General features: G+C 35.9%; 1 protein-coding gene and 1 long non-coding RNA gene across 3 annotated transcripts in view; both read right to left on the bottom strand.

Annotated features, from left to right (window-relative positions):
* Positions 1-3,848, bottom strand: part of LOC141377817 (uncharacterized) — a 4,474-nt gene extending 626 nt beyond the window's left edge. Inside the window, exons 1-3 of the long non-coding RNA XR_012390771.1 lie at positions 2,861-3,848; positions 445-2,540; positions 1-343 (exon numbers count right to left, since the gene is read on the bottom strand). The exon at positions 1-343 is cut by the window's left edge and continues 626 nt beyond it. This is a non-coding gene — a long non-coding RNA (uncharacterized lncRNA). The remainder of the gene's footprint in view (positions 344-444; positions 2,541-2,860) is intronic.
* The window catches only part of cadm1b (cell adhesion molecule 1b), a gene marked incomplete at its 5' end in the record, with an annotated part of 365,660 nt that overhangs the window by 260,717 nt on the left and 83,636 nt on the right, over positions 1-21,307 (bottom strand).

Genomic DNA, 21,307 nt, shown 5'->3' with positions numbered 1-21,307 from the left:
AGGCCCCTGTAATATGAAGAATGAAGTCACAAGCATTGCTCGAGTTTTGAGTTTTGGAACAGAGTGTACAAATATTGATGGTTCTGTGGGTCTCGTCTATCAAATCTGATCTTAAATTTGTATTTTCTATTGGATTCAAGTCAGGTGATTGGCTGGGCCATTCCACAGCTTGATTTTCTTTCGCTGAAACCATTTGAGTTTCCTTTGCTCTGTTTTGGATCTTGTCTTGCTAAAATGTCCACCCTGGTTTCACCTTCATTATCAATAATGCAGATGTTGGATCTACATCTATCTATCTGGGGAGATTTTAGCTGCTGTCTGAGCTTTCACTGACTTTCTACACCTCCCTTTCTTCATGTGTTTATTAAATTTTTCCTGCATTATAACATTTTTTTTTATCGTACACATCCGGCTGCTGTCCGGGCTTTCACTGACTTTCTACACCTCCCTTTCTTCATGTGTTCGTTACATTTTTTCCTGCATTACTGTATAACATTTTTTTACAGTACACATACGGCTGCTGTCTTGTCTTTTACTGCCTTTCTACACCTTCCATTCTTCATGTGTTCATTACATTTTTCCTGCATTATAACATTTTAACACCATACACAAAACTTAATTTGTAAACTAATTAAATTTGTTCTATTTGCATACATTGATTTCTTTGGTTGTTACCAACAACTGTAGGAAAACTCAAGTTAACAGCACATTTAGAAATATGTTTTCTGAGAAAAAAGGAGATGTGTTCAATACTTATTTTCTCCACTGTAAATATTTTTGGCCATTTAGAGTGTTTTTATTTGCTTAACAATTAGCAGATAAAATAATACAATAATAATACTAATAACATACAATATTTATCTTCAAAAAAATTAGGCCATGCTGTGCGTTTGAGCTGAGGACAGCATGATTAAAGTGACAATTTTGCAAAGTGACAGTATTGCAGATTTTGTATTAGTCACTACTGCTAGATACTACATAAAAACATTTATATCAGTTAATCAATTAACGACCCAAATGAGTAATAACTGTCACTATGGATTGAATTTTAAAAAAAATATATTGTGCAAATATACAGAATGCACAGAAATACCACTGTACAATTCTCATGTCACTGGTGCCTCATATGAAGGATTTCTACACTCCAGCAAAATCAACAGTATGGTAATGATCCCAGCTCGGCAAGAAGGAAACCAACTCAGTCCTGAGGCTGATACAAAGAAGGTCAAGTAAAACCGCGAGCCACGAGACGTCGAATACATCTAACAAAAGAAGCTGGGTAAATTAAGGTAAAAGGGAAAAATGGAAATAAGACCCTTAAGACTGTGAAAGGCAGCGCTCAGGGGGCAGCGCCGGGGGTAAATGAGGAAAGGTCAAGCGAAGGGAAGGTGGCTGGAGAAAGTGACGCAGACTCCGTTCACATTCACACTCGGCCACGACTGCAAGCCATTTAATTAAAAGGAGCTGAGCTGTGACAAGAAAGAGGGGGGACCTTGGCTTCTGCGGTGCCTACAGCCTCAAACACAATCCACTCGGCACAATCGATACCCAGCCTTTTCCAAAGCTGCTCCTTAACCACACGCACACACAGCGCCACCACCGCCGCTGAGCGTATTCTTAGCATGTTGACGTAGGCTGGCTTTTCATGTCAGGGTTTACTTGCTGCAAAAAAACATTCCCTCCGCGTCTCCGCAGGGACGGGTTTTGACTGAAACACAGATGGCTTTAAATATGCTCAAAGAGTACCCACTAATTTAGCGACTGTTATATGATGCACGTCTTGTCTGCAGCACTAGTGATTATAAAGATACAGAAACGCAGGGAGGGAAAATGCCGTTTGCCATCCAGCGAAGCAGACGGTTAAGGCAGGAAGTGATGGCAAGACGACTTGTTTGCGCTCTCCTTTTTCCCCTAGCATTATGCAAATAGCTGTCACCCCATTGCCTCTCAATCTTGTGTCTGCGTTGAGCTGAGAGCTCTCTCTCATCAGGGGACGGGCGCACTTGGGCACACTTGGGTATACGAGAGACAACAGCATCGGCGAAAAATACTAAACATGGTCTGATCGCACAAGATGGTGGACGAGGAGTTTTGGCACCATTTGCTGGCCATTATTTGTCCAGTGCTATTCTAAACAACTATCAAGTGTATTCTCTAAAAAAAAAAACAACATTGTCTTGTCAGATTTCATTGCTCTGAGCTCGGGAGACGTGCAGAGATCGCTCAGCCAAAAAATGACAACTCTGTCATTATTTAGCTGAATTTCTTTTCAATCTCATTTGCATCCCGTCAGTGACACCAGAAGGCTTTATTTCTCTGCTTTCTTGGAAATATCTTCTTATACGCTTCACAAATTATGGTGTGTAAATGACAGAATTTGTATTTTTGGCTGATCTGTCCTTTTAATGGAGCTATGAATTACTGTAGGCCTCACTTCAGCTTGTATGTAGTTTAGAAAGTTAGATTATACAGGCATCCCACTCTAAGCCAAATATCAACTTCTCTGACTTTCACTGACTAAAAAGCTGAATTTCCATGGCCTATAATTAATAGAAAAACAGGCTGCTGTTGTGCTTTACAAAATATTACAATGGTTTTAGCTTGAACATAATTTTGCAGGACTTTAATGGGCACTATGAATGCATGGATAGTGCACAAAATATTTTGGAAAAAAAATCTGAGATACTGTTTGTGTGGCTGCAAGGTGCTTCCTCTGTCATATTTGACAGCTTGATAGTAGTTTTACAAACTTCAGATTTAACTGTTTTATCTTACACCTTTTAAGACATGGGGCCCTATCATACACCCAGCGCAATAAGGTGCAAGACGTATTTGGCGCGATTTGTTGCTATTCTCAGACCAGCGCAACCCTAATTTTCACGTTTTGCAGAATGTTGTTTAAATAGCAAATCCCTTTGTGCCACTTTGTGGATTCATGGGCATGCTGGTCTATAAAGGAAGTGTGTTAAGGTGCACTGCTGGTGCATTGCTATTTTGAGAAACTGAAATAGATAACACACAAGTAAAATCTGGTTTACTTTTCTACATTTTAATAAAAACAAGTTCAGATTTGTCCACCAATCGGGTTTTGGAGACATCTGCATCACCATATAAGGCATAAAATTAGAACAATGGAAATTAGAACTGAATTTAGAAATAGCTTTGAAACAAAGCTTAGGACTTAAAAAAAACAAAATTAAATATGTAGGCTAATGGATGTCTTCAGATGAGCGTTTACAACACTGTTTTCTTATTCACGAAAGTATAGGAGTAAAGTAAAGAATAAAAGTAAAATAAAGAGAGAGTAAAGAGGTCGAATGGAGGAGGCTAATTCTTTATCCTCGCTATGCAGATGATTTGTTTTACCATAGAAGCATTCAGTTTTTCCTCCTACAACTTCCACCATGTAAATAACAAATGCACCATGGCGCGTTGCAACTGACTCTTAAAAGGAATGGAAGATGAGACTCTGAATAGTTTAGTAGATGTTATGCTCAAAACACCCATATCTCATTAAGATAATAAGTACAACCCTGTCAAACCATGCACCAGAGTTTTTTTTTTTTTTTATCCTTAAAATAGCAAAAATTGATTCATTTTAGTACCATGTGCTTTAGACTTTGCGCCTAGATTGTTAAAATAGAGCCCTCAGTATTTTAAGTCATAAGCCTAAGCTTTAAAAATTTATATTATTCTAAAATGTTAACCTTAATTAAAAGTTGCAGTCTGTTGACTGCATTTTACTTAAAGTAAGTGATTGCTAGTTGATGAGCATGAAGGAATAAAATGGAGGTAAAACATAGCCCAACTATAAAAACAGATGTAAAACACTAAAATAAAAAATATGGCATAAAAATACATTTTTATAAGTGGAAACTAATATTCTTAGTAACAAACCCAACGACTTGGACAAAAAATAAATACATTCTAGAATTATTTTGTATTTTTTGGCTGAACTGTGAAATACAACGTATAGTGCATCTTGATATTTTCTTTTTTTATTTATATTTGGATTTTTTAAATATTCTGCCCTATGTCATTTAATTAATACAAAAACAGCATAGTGATGTAGACTACATTGCGCATTATGTGAATGGTTTATATTCACAACATTACAATGCTGTAACATTACAACTACAAATTGAACTGCCTCAAATTGATATTTTGATATTCTGCCACGCAATAACACACAGGCCACCCACTTTCTTAGATGCACCTGTTCAACTGCCCTTTAATGCAAATATCAAAGCACATGGCAGCAACACAATGCATTCAAGCATGTAGAAGTGGTCAAGGCGATCTCCTGAAGTTCAAACTGAGAATCAGAATGGGGAGTAAAGATGATTTAGGTGACTTTAAACATGGCATGGTTATTGGTGCCAGATGGCTTCATCTGTTATGTCAAGGAAAATGCTGATTTGCTGGTCATTTCACACATGACCATTCTACATTAAAAACAGAAGATCCAGTTCTGTGGGCATTGATTCCCGGTGTCAGAAGAGAATGAATAGACTAATTTTAGCTGATAGAAAGATGAAGGTAACTCAAATAACCATTTGTTTCTACTGAGGTCTGCAGAAGGGCATCTCTGAACACATGTTTAATCTTGAAGCAGATGAGCAACAGCAGCAGATGAAGAAGAGCACAATGGGGACACTCAGATAACAACAATAAACTGAGGCTACAATTCACACAAATTAAACAAAAAAAAATATTATTATAATTATTACTTAATATTTTATTTTACAATTATTACAAAACAGATCTTCAACCCTGTTTCTGGATGCCAGCTATCCTGCAAAGGTCAATCATATTTAAGCACACTGAAGTGGCTAGTCAAACCATATCATATAAAATCATATAAAGTGACAAAGTTTGAATGCCACAGTCTACCTGAGTGTTGTTGCTAACCAGGTCCATCCCTTGTCTATTATTATCTACAGTATCATACTGACAAATATCTGATCATTTACTGCAAAGCTGTGCTGTTAAAATGTCCAGTAAATTTTATGTCACTTCAAAAGAGTCTAATACTGTAAGAATCTGGTGACTTAAACAAGTCTGTTTGCTCTCCATTTAATCTCACTGCTGTCTAGGAGAAACAATTAAAAACAGAGATTAAAGAATTAAAGAAATTAGTAACGATATGTGTGATAAAGAGATTCAATATCCTGCATTGCCTGATTATTATTCAGAGCCTAACATGCTCAGATTTTTGCACATTTATTTATTTGTTCAGTATGTGTCTGTTTAGCTAGCTAATACCCAAAGCGGGTGTTGTTTTATTAGTTTCAGTATGTCTGTCAGCCAAGAGGCCTGGGCACAGCTCTTGCTCAAATCTCTCTCTAATCATACAAAATGTACACATTTGTTGCATAATGATGATGGGCATTTAAAAGGGAAGTTCACCAAAAACTCTCACCCTCATGTGAAATGGCTCACAGGTGCTAAAGAAATAGAAGCAGCATTAGCATTAGCGGTTATGCTTTAAAGGCTTATCTTTACTAGCTTGCTTTCTCTTTATACTCACGTAGGTACTACATTTGAATTTGAACTTACTTCATGGCTGTTAGGCCCTGTTTACACTGTCAGGTCTTGATGCCCCAATTTCAATTTGTTGCCTATATCTGATTATTATTTTTTTGCCTGTCTATATTCACGTTCTTTTAAATGTGACCCATATCAGATTCATTAGTTTACACTTCCAATATAGTTTACCACGTCACATATGTGCAAAGGCGAGTCTGTGCCACACTAGCCACGATGGAAGAAATTATCTTGCTTTTAGCTCAGTGAAATATGTGAAGTTTGTCCAACGTAAAAATTAGCGCAGCTTGCGCCTGTGGATTATATATGGTGTCCTATACTCATCTCCCAAAGAGGCAAGAAGGCAGTAAACTTTTACTGTCGACCACAGACTACTTTCCTCCTCTATGTTTCTGTTGTTGCTGTTTACCGCGTCAGTGTCTCCTGAATATTCGAATGCATGCTGTTTTTTTTTTTTTGTTTTTTGTTTTTTTGTTTTTTTGTGTTTACACGATCATAGGACAGAACTGATCTGTGTCACATATGATTGGAATTGGAATTGGGTCACATTTAACTGGCAGTGTAAACGGTGCCTAAAAAAGGTGGGTGTGATTTTGATTCAATCAGCTTTGCGCCACTTCACTCCTATTCATAAATCTCTTGTGTGGCGTCATAAGATAATAAAGGATCTATTGGATGCACATTTCAGAACCTCACCAGATTTCTTAAAGTGCGGAAATAAATTTCCGAATAAAATATGGTAGCGGTCGGAAACTAGTGTAATGTGAACAGGAGCAGTAGGTCTAACAATATAGCGCTCCAGAGTCCCGACATTATTTCAGAACAGTATATCTGTGATTTCCTCATTGTTATTGAGCACCAGTACAGGCAGTGCTCACGACTGTTACACATAATGAACACATGACCAGTGATTTCAGTTTTTTTGTTTTTTTTCGCACAGTCTGTGCGTGCATCATCTGCATAACGGTCCTCAGAGCAGGCTTTACCAACCAACAAGATGCATTGTCCTTTAGCGTGCATTACAAAATTGTCAGTTTACTTTTAGAAAACCCACATCAGGCAAGTCTGATGTATGGCAATCTTTTTCATGCATCAAAGATGCTAATAAAAAAAAAAATTACTCTTTGTGCGATGTGATAATACCTCAAAGTTTAAGGTGGCACACATGTCTCATCACAAAGAGGCAAACAAAACAGATTTTTAGCCTACAATCCTTGCACAACCTACAGTTTTTTCTGTTATCTGTCTCTTTTGATAGTACCCAGTTTAAATGTAAGATTTTGAAAACTAGATCTAAATTTAGCAGGTCGAGTCAGGTAGAAAACAGGGTGGGTCGGGCAGCAACAACAAAGGCTGAATATACAGCAGGAGCGGTCGGGTGCAGAATAAAACATTGCGAGAGCGGAAATACAACATTTTTCCCATGCAGACCTCTGTCAAAAACTATTGAATCAGATAAATTTCTCAGCTCACATATGTTAAATGTTTCTTAGCTAATCTTTTTCACATACTACACTGTTAAAAAATAAATAAATTGTAAATAAGCAGTTATCTATTGTGATTTATGTTTTTATTTTTATGTTTATTTATGCTTTTGAGCTGCATTATGAGACAGTTTGACCTTCGAAAAAGTGACTTTTATTAACATTGTTAAGAGTTTAAAGTGATATATTCTCTGGTTTGGTGTTGTACTATATATTATATAACCTGCATGTCCATTTCCCGATATTTTACAGACCTATTTCTGTATATAATATTTCTTACTCATTCATTTTCCTTTCGGCTTTGTCCCTTTATTAATCTGGGGTCGCCACAGCAGAATGAACCGCCAGCTTATCCAGCATATGTTTTTACACAGCGGATGCCCTTCCAGCTGCAACCCATCTCTGGGAAACATCCATACACAGTCATTCACACTCATACACTAAGGAAAATTTAGCCTACCCAATTCAACTGTACCGCATGTCTTTGGACTGAGGGGGAAACCGGAGCACCCGGAGGAAACCCACGCGAACGCAGGGGGAACATGCAAACTCCACACAGAAACACCATCTGACCCAGCCAAGGCTCGAACCAGCGTCCTTCTTGCTGTGAGGCGACAGCACTACCTACTGTGCCAGTGCGTCACCTAATATTTCTTGTATATTATTTTATTTCAAACTACTAAATTGTCAACAAAAGTCACTTTGCTAAACTGTAGAGTTGAATTTTCTACATCAGAAGTCGAAAGAGCAGAGATCAAGGTCCCATAATGCAATTCATGATTGTAAATAAAGGAAAACACTTGTGAATTAACATATTTTTTTACAGTGTGTGTAGGGTAGTATAACATTTTTGATGCAATTTTTGACATGCCCTTTACTGCTTGTTGGCAGCAAGTTTAAAAAACCATGTGTGTGGATTAAACAAATGGTGACTGTAAATAAAGAGGCTATTGTTTACATGTGTGGTACAATGTGCACTACGGTGGGTATTTGCAGTTCAAGGGTATTTAATTAGTATTTTTGCCTGATCAACTCCTATAAATATCCCAAACTATTTTAATGAAAAACGCTAATTTTCTTTTTAAATAAAGATAGGATGCGTTACACCCCATGGAGGAACTACAGTAGGTAATCACTCAGCAAATTATGTTTTTTTTTTTTTTTTTAGCTGGATTATCCTTTTAAACAGACATTCATCATACAGTACACTTTGAAACAGCTACAGAAAAGAGAATCCCACCACCAGTTAACAACTGAAAGGCAAATTGAAACTAGCAAAGATAAGAAGTTTGTGTACCGGATATTGCCAGCAGGCCACTTGAGTACAGTCTCTTATCAATTCATCATGAGCATAACGCTAATAGAGCTTCAGAAGTGCATTAATGATCATGGACAGGCTCTGTAAAGTAGATGAAAGGTGTAACATAACAGGCCGGGCTCATAAAGGAGGACGCCATGCAGCTAATGAGGATTTACACTTTCTTATAGAAGGGCAGGCACAGAGCCAGAAGGCCATGGCTTTCAAGGGTTTCAATACGGCCTCGCCACTAATTACACATGTACTAATGGCATAGATTTTCATTAGAGATAATTTAAGTCCGCTCATCCGAAATAGTATCTGGACAAGGCTGCGCTGCATGGACAATGCCAAATGTTTGGCACGCCATTGCAAATGTGCCCAAAAACTTGTCCTGAAGGTTTGCTGGCTGGTAATGATCTTCATGCAGCTGACAGGATATAATATTTATCAAACTGGACTTGTAATTATAACATATTATTGATCAGGGCTGTAGCTGCTGCTTTGCTAACTGCTAGATGCGCATGTGAAAGTTGAATATAGATTTTTTTTAATAGTAACTTCAGTTTTAAAGTGCATTTTAATTTTTTATGGGTAAGTCAATGTAATTGTAGTTTGTATTTAACAACATGATATAAGATTTATTAAACAAACTTTAATCTTGTATTTTTTGTAGTTTCAAAATACTGAAAAATATTTAGCAAAAACTAAACTGAGACTCTTCGAGTTAAAGAACTGAAAAAATCTTGGGAGAAAGAGTATACAGTTTTGAATACCAGTAGCTGATCAGCAGGTGCACTGTATGAAGATGAAATATGTATGCCTAAAAAACGTAATTAAAAAGTTTTATTTTGGATTGCAATTACTGTGTAATTGCATTGTTATAACATTGCGTTAACATCTGAAATGTAAGATTTAACTGAACTTATCTTGAGTGCAATTACTGTGCCGTTACATGTAACTACTATGTCGTTACATGGTAATTACCTTGTAGTTACATCCAAGATAATATTTACAAATGTAAATGTGTATTTGTATATTGAATGTAGAGTATGTGGTTATTTATACCTGTACCTGTATTTATAAATATACACAGTACACATGTAATCATTATCTTGTTTGCAGTTACTATGTCATTACATGGTAATTACATTGCAAATATATTGTGGCCAGGAAAATATGTATAAAAATAAATGGTTATTTGCGTATTTCATGTACTGTATTTGTGTATTCATAGTTATTTATGTAATTATACATAATACACATGTAATGTCCTTGAAAAAAATTATCTTGAAAGTAATTACATTGCTTTAACATCCCAAATAATATTTATCAACGTGTTTCTTTGTATATTTAATGCACAGTGTGCATTTATAGTTTATACTTATATGTACACTGTACAATTGTATGTAGTATGTAATTACAAACTTTTAGCTTGTATCTAATTAGTGTGTTGTTACACTGTATTTACATTCAGTATATTATTTATAATCATGTTTCTTTGTATATTTCAAGTACTGTATTTGTGTATTTATATGTTAAAATACACAGTACATATGTAATTGCAATCTTTTATTTAGGATGTATTGACATTGAAATTAAATTGTTATAACATTGTAATCACATCTATGATAGTTTTGTAAATGCGTTTTTGTATATTTCATGTAATGTACAATATGTCAAAATGTCACAATATATAAAAACACAAATATTTCATAATACCCCAGTCTATACAGACTGGTCGAAAACTTCAGATTCCAGTTACTTGGCATCTGCAGGATGAGTTCATTCTGTAATTTTTTTAGATATCATATTTTTATCATATTTTTAGATATCAAGATTTTAAAAATCATGAATTTATATTGAGTATAGAAGAGTTAAATTGCTAATTCTTTGAACAAAAAAGTAAAATGAACTCCTCATATAGGCCTGTCATCCTTAAACGCAATGGGTGGAAATGTATCATTATCTGCATTAAATGATTTAAACCATATGATATCATCTTCAAGACAGGGCTTTCTGTATGAAACTTGTGCACAATTTATTATTAACTCAAAGAGAAACACAAGTTACCTTTGGGTTACAAGTTCAACTCACTAACCATTAGGCCACAACTGCCCCTATAGATGAATGAAGTGGAAGAGAAAATTTGTTATCAAACATTGGTTGCTTTACTAAGTCAGTTTAACGGTGAATGGATTGATCCAATAGGCCTATTGATGGAAGGTTTGCGATGAAATTTCATGCTATCTTTTAAATACATACATGATACATTTGTGGCTGCTGTATTTTGTAGTTTATTTTGATACATTTAAAATGTATGTTTTGTGTATTCTAATTTAAAATACATTTGAAAGTGTTTTTGCCCATCTGTGGTTAACACAAATACCATATATTACTGATAAATAGCAAAGCTGCTACTTTGATAATTGCTAAATCATCATGTAAAAGTAGTAAAGATGGTATTTTAATAGTGACTATATTTTGAAGTGAATTTTAATTTTGAATTTTAAATTTTGTGTATTAAGTGAAAATATAAACTGTATTTAACAAATGGCGACTGATAAAAGAAGATAAATAAAAAATAAATAAAGAAGAAGAAGATTACAAATGCATATGTTTTGTTTAACAGATTATTTCTAACAACATTTGACCCTGACTTGAAAAATCATTATCATTACCATCATCATCATCATCATCATCATTTATTAAAATTATTATTAAAACAAATAATTAAATGATGAAAAAATTAAATATATATATATATATATATATATATATATATATATATATATATATATATATATATATATATATATATATATATATATATATATATATATATATACATATATATATATATATATATATATATATATATATATATAAAATGTAAAAACTTTTGTATTTAGCTGATTACTGATTAAAATGTATACATTATAAAACATAATATTATCAACTAAACTAAAACATAATAGTATAAATCTACAATATCTATGTTAAATTTTTAGTAATACATAAAAAAAGAATAATACATAATTACCTGATTTTACAACTTCATAACCGGCAATAATTAAACAATTACAATGTTTGTAAGGGGTCATTTAAATGAATAATTGATATTAGTCCAGGCTGCCCCTGATTATTCCAATCGACAATTAACAGCAATTCTGACTTTCAGCAAGTTATATATAAAGCCTATATCCAACCCTCTCTTGCCCAGACGGCCACTTTTCCTGCTAACCGTGGAGCTTAGTAATTAGCTTTTTTCATATTGATTTCAGTGGCCCAGGAAATGTATGCTAATACAAGGTGGACTTAGCTTAGCTTAGGAGTCCTGCCAGCTGCCAGACTGGATTACAGACATCCCAGAAACATGTCAAAAACTGAGCTGTCTCCCCAAGGGCTCTGCACGCTCTCTGCCAGCTCTCTTACTGCATTTTGTTGCATTGTCATGGCAGGAGAATAGTGAAGCCGTGAGGATTATCCAGGAGCATGCGATTGGAAAGACTTACTTCCATGAAACTCGCACAATTTCATCGAAGGTGGATATAGACCTGTCAGATACAGACAAGAACAGGACACACTCCTGTTCAAAGATACACTGTGATTCATGGATGGAGAAGTGAGAGCTGCAACCTGTGTTTTTGCGATTTCTAATGCTTTATAATGAACAGCAGGACATATGCTGTCAAAATCTATATGGTGTGCTGAAACTCTGGCACCCGCACCCTTATGGAATAGTACAATACTACACACAAACTTAAAAGAATACACATTTTAAAATGATGTACTTATTTCTTAACTGGAAAGTATATTCAGCTCTTCACTTTGTCCACATTCTGTTGTTACAGCCTTCTCCCAAAATGTATTAAATGATTAGAATTCTACAAACAATGCCCTGCAATTAAAACATGTAAGGAGTTCTTTTAAAATTTTTGAAAATCTATAAAATTGTTGAAAATGTATTATCATTTTAAAAATAAATGGGAAATAACACATACATAACTATCCCAGCCCTGAGTTCAGGTTTGTTTTATTTCCACTGATCATCCTTCAGATGTTTCCACAACTTGACTCCATCATCCATAAATGGAAGAAGATTGAGAACACCAGGAGCAGGTCGCCCAGTCAAACTGAGTAATCAGGGGAGAAAGATCTTAGTCAGGGAGGTGACCAAGGACCCAATGGTCAGTCTGAAAGAGCTCCTGGGTTTCTCTATAGAGAGAAAGGAGACCCGTCCAGAAGAATAAACATCTCTGTAGCACTCCAACAATCAGGCCTATAGTAAAGTGGACCGACAGAAGACACTCTTCAGTAAAAGCAATATGACAACCCACCTGAAGTTTGCCAAAAACCACCTGAAGGACACTCAAAAATAGAACTCAGAAGCAGAATTCTCTGATCCAATGAACCAAAGACTATTTGTCTAGACTCTAGAGAAAACCAGCCACCACTCTTTGCAATGACCATAATCTCATTCAGTAAACACAATTGCTGTTTACCGAAATCCCTATACCCTTAAATAGTGCACTATTTGAGGGAGCAGCCATTTGTAGTGGTGCCTGAAACCATAATGAACATTCTTAAGTGCACTCAAACGATCCTACAATGCACTGCAATAATGAGTGAACATCTGATGTACACTCAACAGAAAGAAAATACCCATAATGCACATTAAGAATCTGAAATTCTACATCTGACGACAAGATGGCATCCACAGCAGAATCATATTGTCAGTTTCTGTATAAATAATTGTTTAACTGATTTATTACCATTTGCATCCACCACAGTGTTTTTTAAAGAAATCAGATCTTAAACGTTATGATTGTGTATGGGATGACAGTTTACTGGAAGCCCTGGAGCTGGCTGACTGAATTTAAAAGCCTGTGTGCATATACCTCCTTAAGGCTTATATATACTTCTGCGTCAAACACATGTGTATGCTACTGCACAGCCTATGCGTCGACGCATAGCCCTATGCTGACGTGCACCTCTCAAAAAATGTATGAAAATGTATGACAAAAATGTGAGCTGCGCGAGCCCGATAGAGCGATTGTTTACAAGTGTGGAGTCCCATGAAGAAGCTCTGGATAGAAAGTTTTGTTTTGTGCCTAATAGTTAAAGTTGTTGCACGTCCACCGGTTCCTGCCTCAAAATGAGCTAGTTTGAGCCACTTGTACATCCCGGAAGCATTCAGAAAGAACAAAACACCAGCGAAGAAACAGAGACACATTAACACCTCACTGCCAACTAGCATTTTGGATGTGTTAATGCAGACCAACAGAGAAAGTGCGCAGAAGTATAAATGCACAGCTACGCGCATGACATGCGCCGTTGGTTACGCCGGTCACTTGACGCAGAAGCATAAACCAGGCTTTACTAATAACACAACAGACACGCCCCATTGCTCAACCTCTTTTAGAATTGTTCACATTGTTTTCCAGGATACAAGTACCAACATTGCTTGTCACCATTCTGTCAGTTCGCGTTGATTAGCAACATATGAAAAACAATGTAAAGATGGGATGCACCCCTTAAGTATTAAATCACATGGTCTGACAAAGAAGTTAAAAATTAAATTCATCTGATGTCCTGTTTCCACTGAGTGGTACAGCATGGTACAGGTCAGTACGGGTCACCTTTAACAGGCTTGCGTTTCCACTGCCAAAAGGGTACCAATGGTTGGCATGATGTACGACTTAAAGTTTCAGTCAACGTCATTCTCGCTCGAGAAAATGTAAAAGTTCATCTGTATAGGTCATTCACATATCATATGAGAATCACTTCTCACAAAACAGATGCTTTATACACATATACTTGTGTATAAATGTTCATTATAGACTTTCTATAAACATGATTTGAGTAAAACTGCAGATCATTTCAAAATAGCTGCAGTTATATAAAATAAATAAATAAATGCAACATATATAAACAAATACAGCCCCTTACAGTCTCTGATATGTTACCAATTACAGAAAAAACTACACACAGCATACATTTAGTCCTTGTTAGGGTTCAAAAACAACACATGGCCCACAGTCAGTGCAAACCTCCCATCTGTGTCTTTAATCTTTATCAGCACATGTTACCTTTGTTAGAGAGTAATTTCGTCATTTGGAGTTCATAATAGTCCAAAAAAGTAATGATAATAATAATGTTTTAAGTTGCTGAAGGAATCATTTACTCCTTTGTTTGTTCCTTTTTGTGCTGAAAGGATCGAATGTTAGAAGCACTTCAATAATCACACGCACAAATTATCATCAGTCCAAGAGTTTCGTTATTTCCAATATAGACGTGTAATGAACGCACTCAAGAAAGTGAAACCGATTGTGTTTTACACACCCATGAAAACATCAATGGGCATAGGGTAGATTCTGCTCTTTTTGGCTTTGTGGCTGTTAATCAAGACGACGACAAGGTTTGTTCGAACTCGGGTCGAGCATGGCACATTATTATATGTATATATAGTATTACAGTGTAATGTATCGGCTGTGTATTTAATAAAAAATATATATTCTCCTGGCTTGTGCACAAGCTAGTGATGCATCTCTGTAAACCAATAGCTTTCAGTTGAGTGTCTTGTCTGCCTTTTGGTTCTCTTTTATTGTGCTAGTTACAAAGGTTACAAAAAAGATACGGTTCGCTTTTTGGTACCTTTTGACAATGGAAACGGTCATAAAAGTGTACTAAACCTACCGTACCGAAACACTCAGTGGAAATGGGCCATGAGAGATGTCAAAAGAAACATCCCTTCAGGTGCATCAAGTGCTCAGATTCATTTACTGGATTTCATTCACACCTTTAAGTGGACTATATTAATGTAGGGAATAGTGAATGAGGGTATAGGGGCAGTTTCAGATTCAACATAATATAATTAACTAAAGCTGTCACAATTAGAAGACAATCAACACACACTTATGCATGCGTCAACACTAACAAGCTAAATTGATCAGACACACCCATCAGAATCGATTACAGGGCCACAGGTGATTGTTATTGCTTTGGAAAATGGATCCTAATGTTGAAGGGCAGAAAGAGGTGAGAGACAAAGAGCAACAGGTCACAGAAATGCTGTTGCAGATGAAAAATGTAGTTGACCTTGTTCTTGTACATGGGATGACCTGATCACGGGTTCAGCTCAATGTAAACAGATTCACAGTCACATCTGTCAATTCATACATTTAAAAGAAGAAAGCAGGAACCTAATATTTTCCATCTACAATGTTTTGTACTTTTTACAGTTGAAATTTAGATGAGGACTGTCATTATTCTTCAGAGTACAGTACTTTATCGCATGCTGTACTGTATAACTTTATACTCACTACTGTCAAATTGATTTGTTGCTCAGTATTAGTGATTATATGTAATGTATTTTTTGTAGAACTGAGAGGCAACTAAAGGAGGTAGACAATAGGTGCATGCCAAATCCATGCACTATTCAACACCATTCTGTAGTACACAGTAAATAGTGTAAGTAGTGCATTCACATTGAAAACTCTAAAAACAATAAGTGCACATTTAAAACCTGGATGATGCACTTATTCACTCGTTAAAAAGAAGTGTGGAATGTGTGACACTTCACACACTCAATGGCTGTTGCTTTGCTTGCGTAGCGGAAGGGGCAGAGCTTTTGGGCACTGATGTTGAATTACTTTATTTATTTTGGATTGTGAAAGCAAAATTATCCTACAAGAGTGAACATACTGCCTCCCAATGTTGAATGCAGTTATACTCATGGCAGGTATTTTTTGGTACTTTGGCTTTTTTTTTTTTTTTTTTTCACTAATATGGCAACTGTCAAACATCATCAGGGAAATCGTTTGAATTTCCGCTTAGTTAAAGTCTTCTGACAGGGTACCCGGAAACTGCAATTGTAAATAAGGTCATTGCTAAGTATGCCAGTAGACTACATGAAATTCAGAGAAGAATTATTGATGTTCAACAGGCCTTCTCAAAGACTTCACCAAGTAAGTATCATAACAGACTTCAAACAAAACAGATATATATAGTGCCTTTTGAATGGAATTGAGAGCAGGTAAAGAATCAGCAAGTGCAGCTACAGGAACTCACTAATGTGCTATTTTGTAGTGCTAATGGTCTAATTGCGTTTTGTGTGTTACTTGCATTAAGCCAATGAGAGTCTCACTCTGAAGACCCTAAGGTGAGGAGGAAGTGTGTTTTTATATTTGTATAGGTAATAATAATATTTTACAGTTTAATCCTTTAATGTATATGAAATAAAACTGATGGCCACCTGGAGAACCCTGAGGCGGAGAACCGGCAAACTTTTAAATAATTTTAATTATGAAAAACAAAACAAACAGACCGAATCTCCTCACAAAGGCTGCCGCAAAACTGAAACCAAAACATAACGTGTCTAGGCCTGGTCTTCTCTTGTCTTTCATTGCGGTCTCTCCTCCTTTTATGATCCGGGCTTATCTGTGGTACTCGAGGCCAGTGCGTGAAACTGGTGCTACTCATTATCATCCAAGTATCTGCTTTATTCTGTTCCCACGGTTCTCACCCCACTCACTACAGAATAATATTTAAAGATGTTTGTGCGCTGCTGCGCATCCCTCTATGTGTAACAAGCAACGAGTATGTCTGTATATAAGCACACATCACTAACGCTCTTTTAAAAAAAACTGTGGCATTGACTTTAGAGCAGTTTTAGTTGATCAATGACATGTCCAAAACAGCAATGCAACAACAATGAAGCTTAACACAGCTCTTTTTCAGACCAGCATGACAACGGGCACAAATACTTTTTTTTTTTCAAAGAACATGATGCAAGATGTCAAAATGAAACATGTGCTAGACTGAAATTAGCAAAAAAAATAAAATAAAATTATAATTTGCATTGTGCGAGACACAGCATTGCATCAGATGTATGATAGGGCCCATCCCTTGTGCTTCCTCAACCAATCTGGTTCCCTTTTCCAGCATGAAGCAAGAGAACCAGGATGAGCTGAGCAGACACGATGTGTTGTAATTTGAGATAAAGTTTCCACTGTGCTGTTCTTGGTTTCAGTGACCATCCCAAATGTTCAAACATGTTTCTACCATGCTCCCCATTCCTTTATCTCATATGCATGGCAGTGTAAGGATTATAATCAAAACCTTTATGAGAGAGAAAACCTTTTGTAAGAATTGGAAGAAGCATGTGGTGACTTTGCTATCCAGAGTTAATCCAAGGCTGGATAAGACACATCAGAGCATATTTTCCTTGCTACTTTGCAGGAGAAAACATTTACTGTGATGTAGATGAAGGTATGTGGCCTGATCTTACCCCGAGACTTGATGCTGAGCATGCTAATCAGTGACTGATTAGTGAATGTGTATGTGCATGTGTGTGTGCTGTAACTGACAGTAATTCTCAATACTTTGCTTTTTTTTTTTTTTTTGAAAATGCATATAATATTATAGTCCTATAATAATAATAATAATAATAATAATAATAATAATAATAATAATAATAATAATAATAATAATAAAGATTTTTCATGTATTTAATTTATTCATTCTTTCACTGATTTCTGATTACCAGTAAGATGTTTTAATAACAGTGTTTTGAATTGATCACACTGCTGTTTTGTAGGCAGTGTAGTGGTCTTTGCATCTGTAAGATTTGTGCATCATCTGAGGTCAAAGTTTGATTTTGACTGAAGAGATTATGTTTTTGACTAGAATATTTGGTTTTGACCTGGGAGTTTGAAGTTTGTACAAGTTGGAGTATAGTTTTGAGATTTTTTTTTTTATATAGTTATGAGAAAATTGTGAATTTCTTAGTAGATTTGAGTAAAACACTAACATCAATAAATGTTTGTTTAACACAAAAAAGATTTAAATATATAAGATATAAATATATTGTGTTTAACAGAAGAAGAAAAAACTCCAACATGTTTGAAACAATTGTGAGGTGAGTTATTGATACCAGTATTTAAATTTTTTTGTGGACTATTGCTTTGATTCAATGCTAAAGACTACACTACCTGATATCTCTTGTCGCTTATCCAAATTTTAGGATCAACAAATAATAAATTGACGTCTAGTCGATCATTTGTTATAGAAGTGGCTTATTTGAAAGGCAAATGCCTCTAGATTAAGCTTATTTTACCAAAATAAAATATAATCATGCCTTGATTTTTAATTATTTATTCAGGACAGTAAGGTCTGCAATGACTCAAATAACTTAATAACTTCATCTGGAATGACAAAGAAAGCATTCTTGCAGGACTCCCAGAGTTCATCAAGACTCTTTGGATTCATCTTCAACGTCTAATCCATCTTACCCCAGACATGCTTAATAATGTTCACTTCTGGTGACTGGGCTAGCCAATCCTAGAGCACCTTGACCTTCTTTGCTTTTAGGAACTTTGATGTGGGGGCTGAAGTATGAGAAGGAGCGCTATTCTGCTGAAGAATTTTCCGTCTCCTGTGGTTTGTAATAAAATGGGCAGCACAAATGTCTTGATACCTCAGGCTGTTGATGTTGCCATCCATTCTGCAGATCTCTTGCACACCCCAATACTAAATGTAACCCCAAACCAAGATTTTTTCCTTCACTAATCTTGACTGATTTATGTGAGTATATTAGTACTGAATACTGGTTCCAATAGATCTTCTGCAGTATTTGTGATGACAGATGTCAACAGATGATTCATCAGAAAAATACCTTCTGCCACTTTTACAAATGATCAACTAGAAGTCAAGTTATTATTTGTTGCTCTTACAACTAGGATCAATGACAAGACCTTTGTCAGGTAGTGTATTATATTATTTCATTAATTTTATGTTATGTTAAATACAAGTACTTTTTATACACAGTATGCTAATTCGATTGGAAGTACACTGCAAGTGCATTATACACCTGTACAAAAAAGTCCACTTTTATTAGGGCCCTCATATCTTTTAAAAACCCATCCAACTTTCTTGTTCATAATGAACACAAAAAGAGCACCATGCTCACGCTGCTTTTTCAAAAAAGCAACAGTAAACACAGAGCGTTGCCATTTCACAAACCCACAGCACCTTTTTCATTTGAATGGATTGCAATTAAAAACAGGCGTCTGTGACTGATTGTCCTGCGTGAAACAATGTTAACAGAAGCAAAAATGACAGCAGCACACAACAGGGTCAATTATCTCTGAAACGGCATAATGAAAATGAGGTTCGCTAAAGGGAAAATCATTAGAATTGTTCAAAACGACCTCCCGAACAAAGTGCTTTATGAACAACCCTCCTGCCAAACATGCGCACACAAAAGCCGGCCCTGGTTGTGCCGTCACATATCAATTGAGTTAATCCAAGCTAATGGTAATAATTTGTCAAGCTTACAATCTTGTCTGTGCGGTTGTAATAATGAGTGAAGCTGGTCGGCTCTGGCCTGCTGCAGTTATTACCAGTGTAATTTGGGCCACCCTGGAGAATTTTTAGATTTAATTTAAGCGTTTGGGGATGATGCTTAGCTGTGACAATAGCGATCCATCTTTTTTAACACTCCTAATCTTAGTTGGAGCCTTTGATGGATAACCCCTCCTCCTTTTCATATCTCCCTGTCTCTCTCTCTCTATCTATCTATCTCTCTCTTCTCCTGTGCTTCCTGCGCAAATACTATTATCAGTGAGAGGAAAGAGCGAGACTGGAGTGGAGCTGTGTCGTCCAATGCAGTTTTTTTTTGTGGGTGGACGTCATCTACCTTATCAGAGACTGGAGTTTCTGAACAAAGGTCCACTCTTGTTAACGATTCACTCACTGTTTCTATTCATCTCCAGGTTCAAATCTCCACTCGGAGCTCAAAGATGGAGAGTTGGAGGTAAGATGAGTGCTCACTCAACCTGTGGATTCATCCGGACGCTTATGAAAAAGAGATCAAAATGGGTGGATTTTCAAAGCATGAAAGTGAACTTCAGGCAAAGTTCTTCTCGGTCTTCAGACAGTTCATTAGTACCCATGTGTGGGAAGAAAATAAGATCAAAATGAAACGACCTGCTGGCCACTACTTTTACTTTTCTTTTTTAAAGTGCTGTTGATGTTATATATAAAATTCAATTACATATTGACACCTAAGGTTGCTTCACACATACACCAAAAATATGTTTGGTATTTGTTCAAAATACTTATTTAAAATGAGTTGAAACAACACAATTCTCAAAAACTCAAAACTCAAAAAGCATACACAGCAGCCACTGGCAGATTCGGGAAAACAAAAACTGCAACAAAAAACCTCGCTCCTGGAACCTATTTCCTGTTCTCCAGAAATGTATATCGGGGTACGTAATCAGAATGAGAGGCTGGGTTGCATTTTTTACAATGTACTGATGTCTAAAACATCCCAAATAAAAAAAAACAATTATTATATATATATATATATATATATATATATATATATATATATATATATATATATATATATATATATATTTATGGGGGAAAATAATAACTATGTGTATTTTAGGGTCTTAAAGCATTGGCAAAGGCTTATTCTCTTACTCCAAAAAACATATTCTTTAGAAATATTTAATGTAACACATCAGGCTTGAAACGGACCAGAATGAGTTATGAGATTTAATATCCTGTAAGCCTCAGATATGTTCTAATACAGCAGTGTGGATTTACAATCACTGATATGCCACCATGTTTGAATGTATTTTGAATTAGTTTTATTCGTATGATTTCATTTTCTCAAGTAGGTCGCTGGGTTTGCATGGGTTTCCTCCAGGTGCTCCAATTTCCCCCACAGTCCAAGGACATGCCCTACAGGTGAATTGGGTAGGCTAAATTGGCCATAGTGTATGGGTGTGTGTGTGTGTGTGTGTGTAAATGTGTGTGTGGATGTTTCCCAGAGATGGGCAGTGGGTGGAAGGGCATCTGCTGCGTAAAAACGTACTGGATAAGTTGGTGGTTCATTCCGCTATGGCGACCCCGGATTAATAAAAGGAATGAATGAATATCAGTATTTCTGATTAATGTTTAG

This window comes from Danio rerio, chromosome 15 (assembly GCF_049306965.1).
Source record: "Danio rerio strain Tuebingen ecotype United States chromosome 15, GRCz12tu, whole genome shotgun sequence".
NCBI classification, from domain to species: Eukaryota; Metazoa; Chordata; class Actinopteri; order Cypriniformes; family Danionidae; genus Danio; species Danio rerio.
Note: the sequence above shows the minus strand (reverse complement) of the source record. Positions and strands in the feature narration are given on the sequence as shown.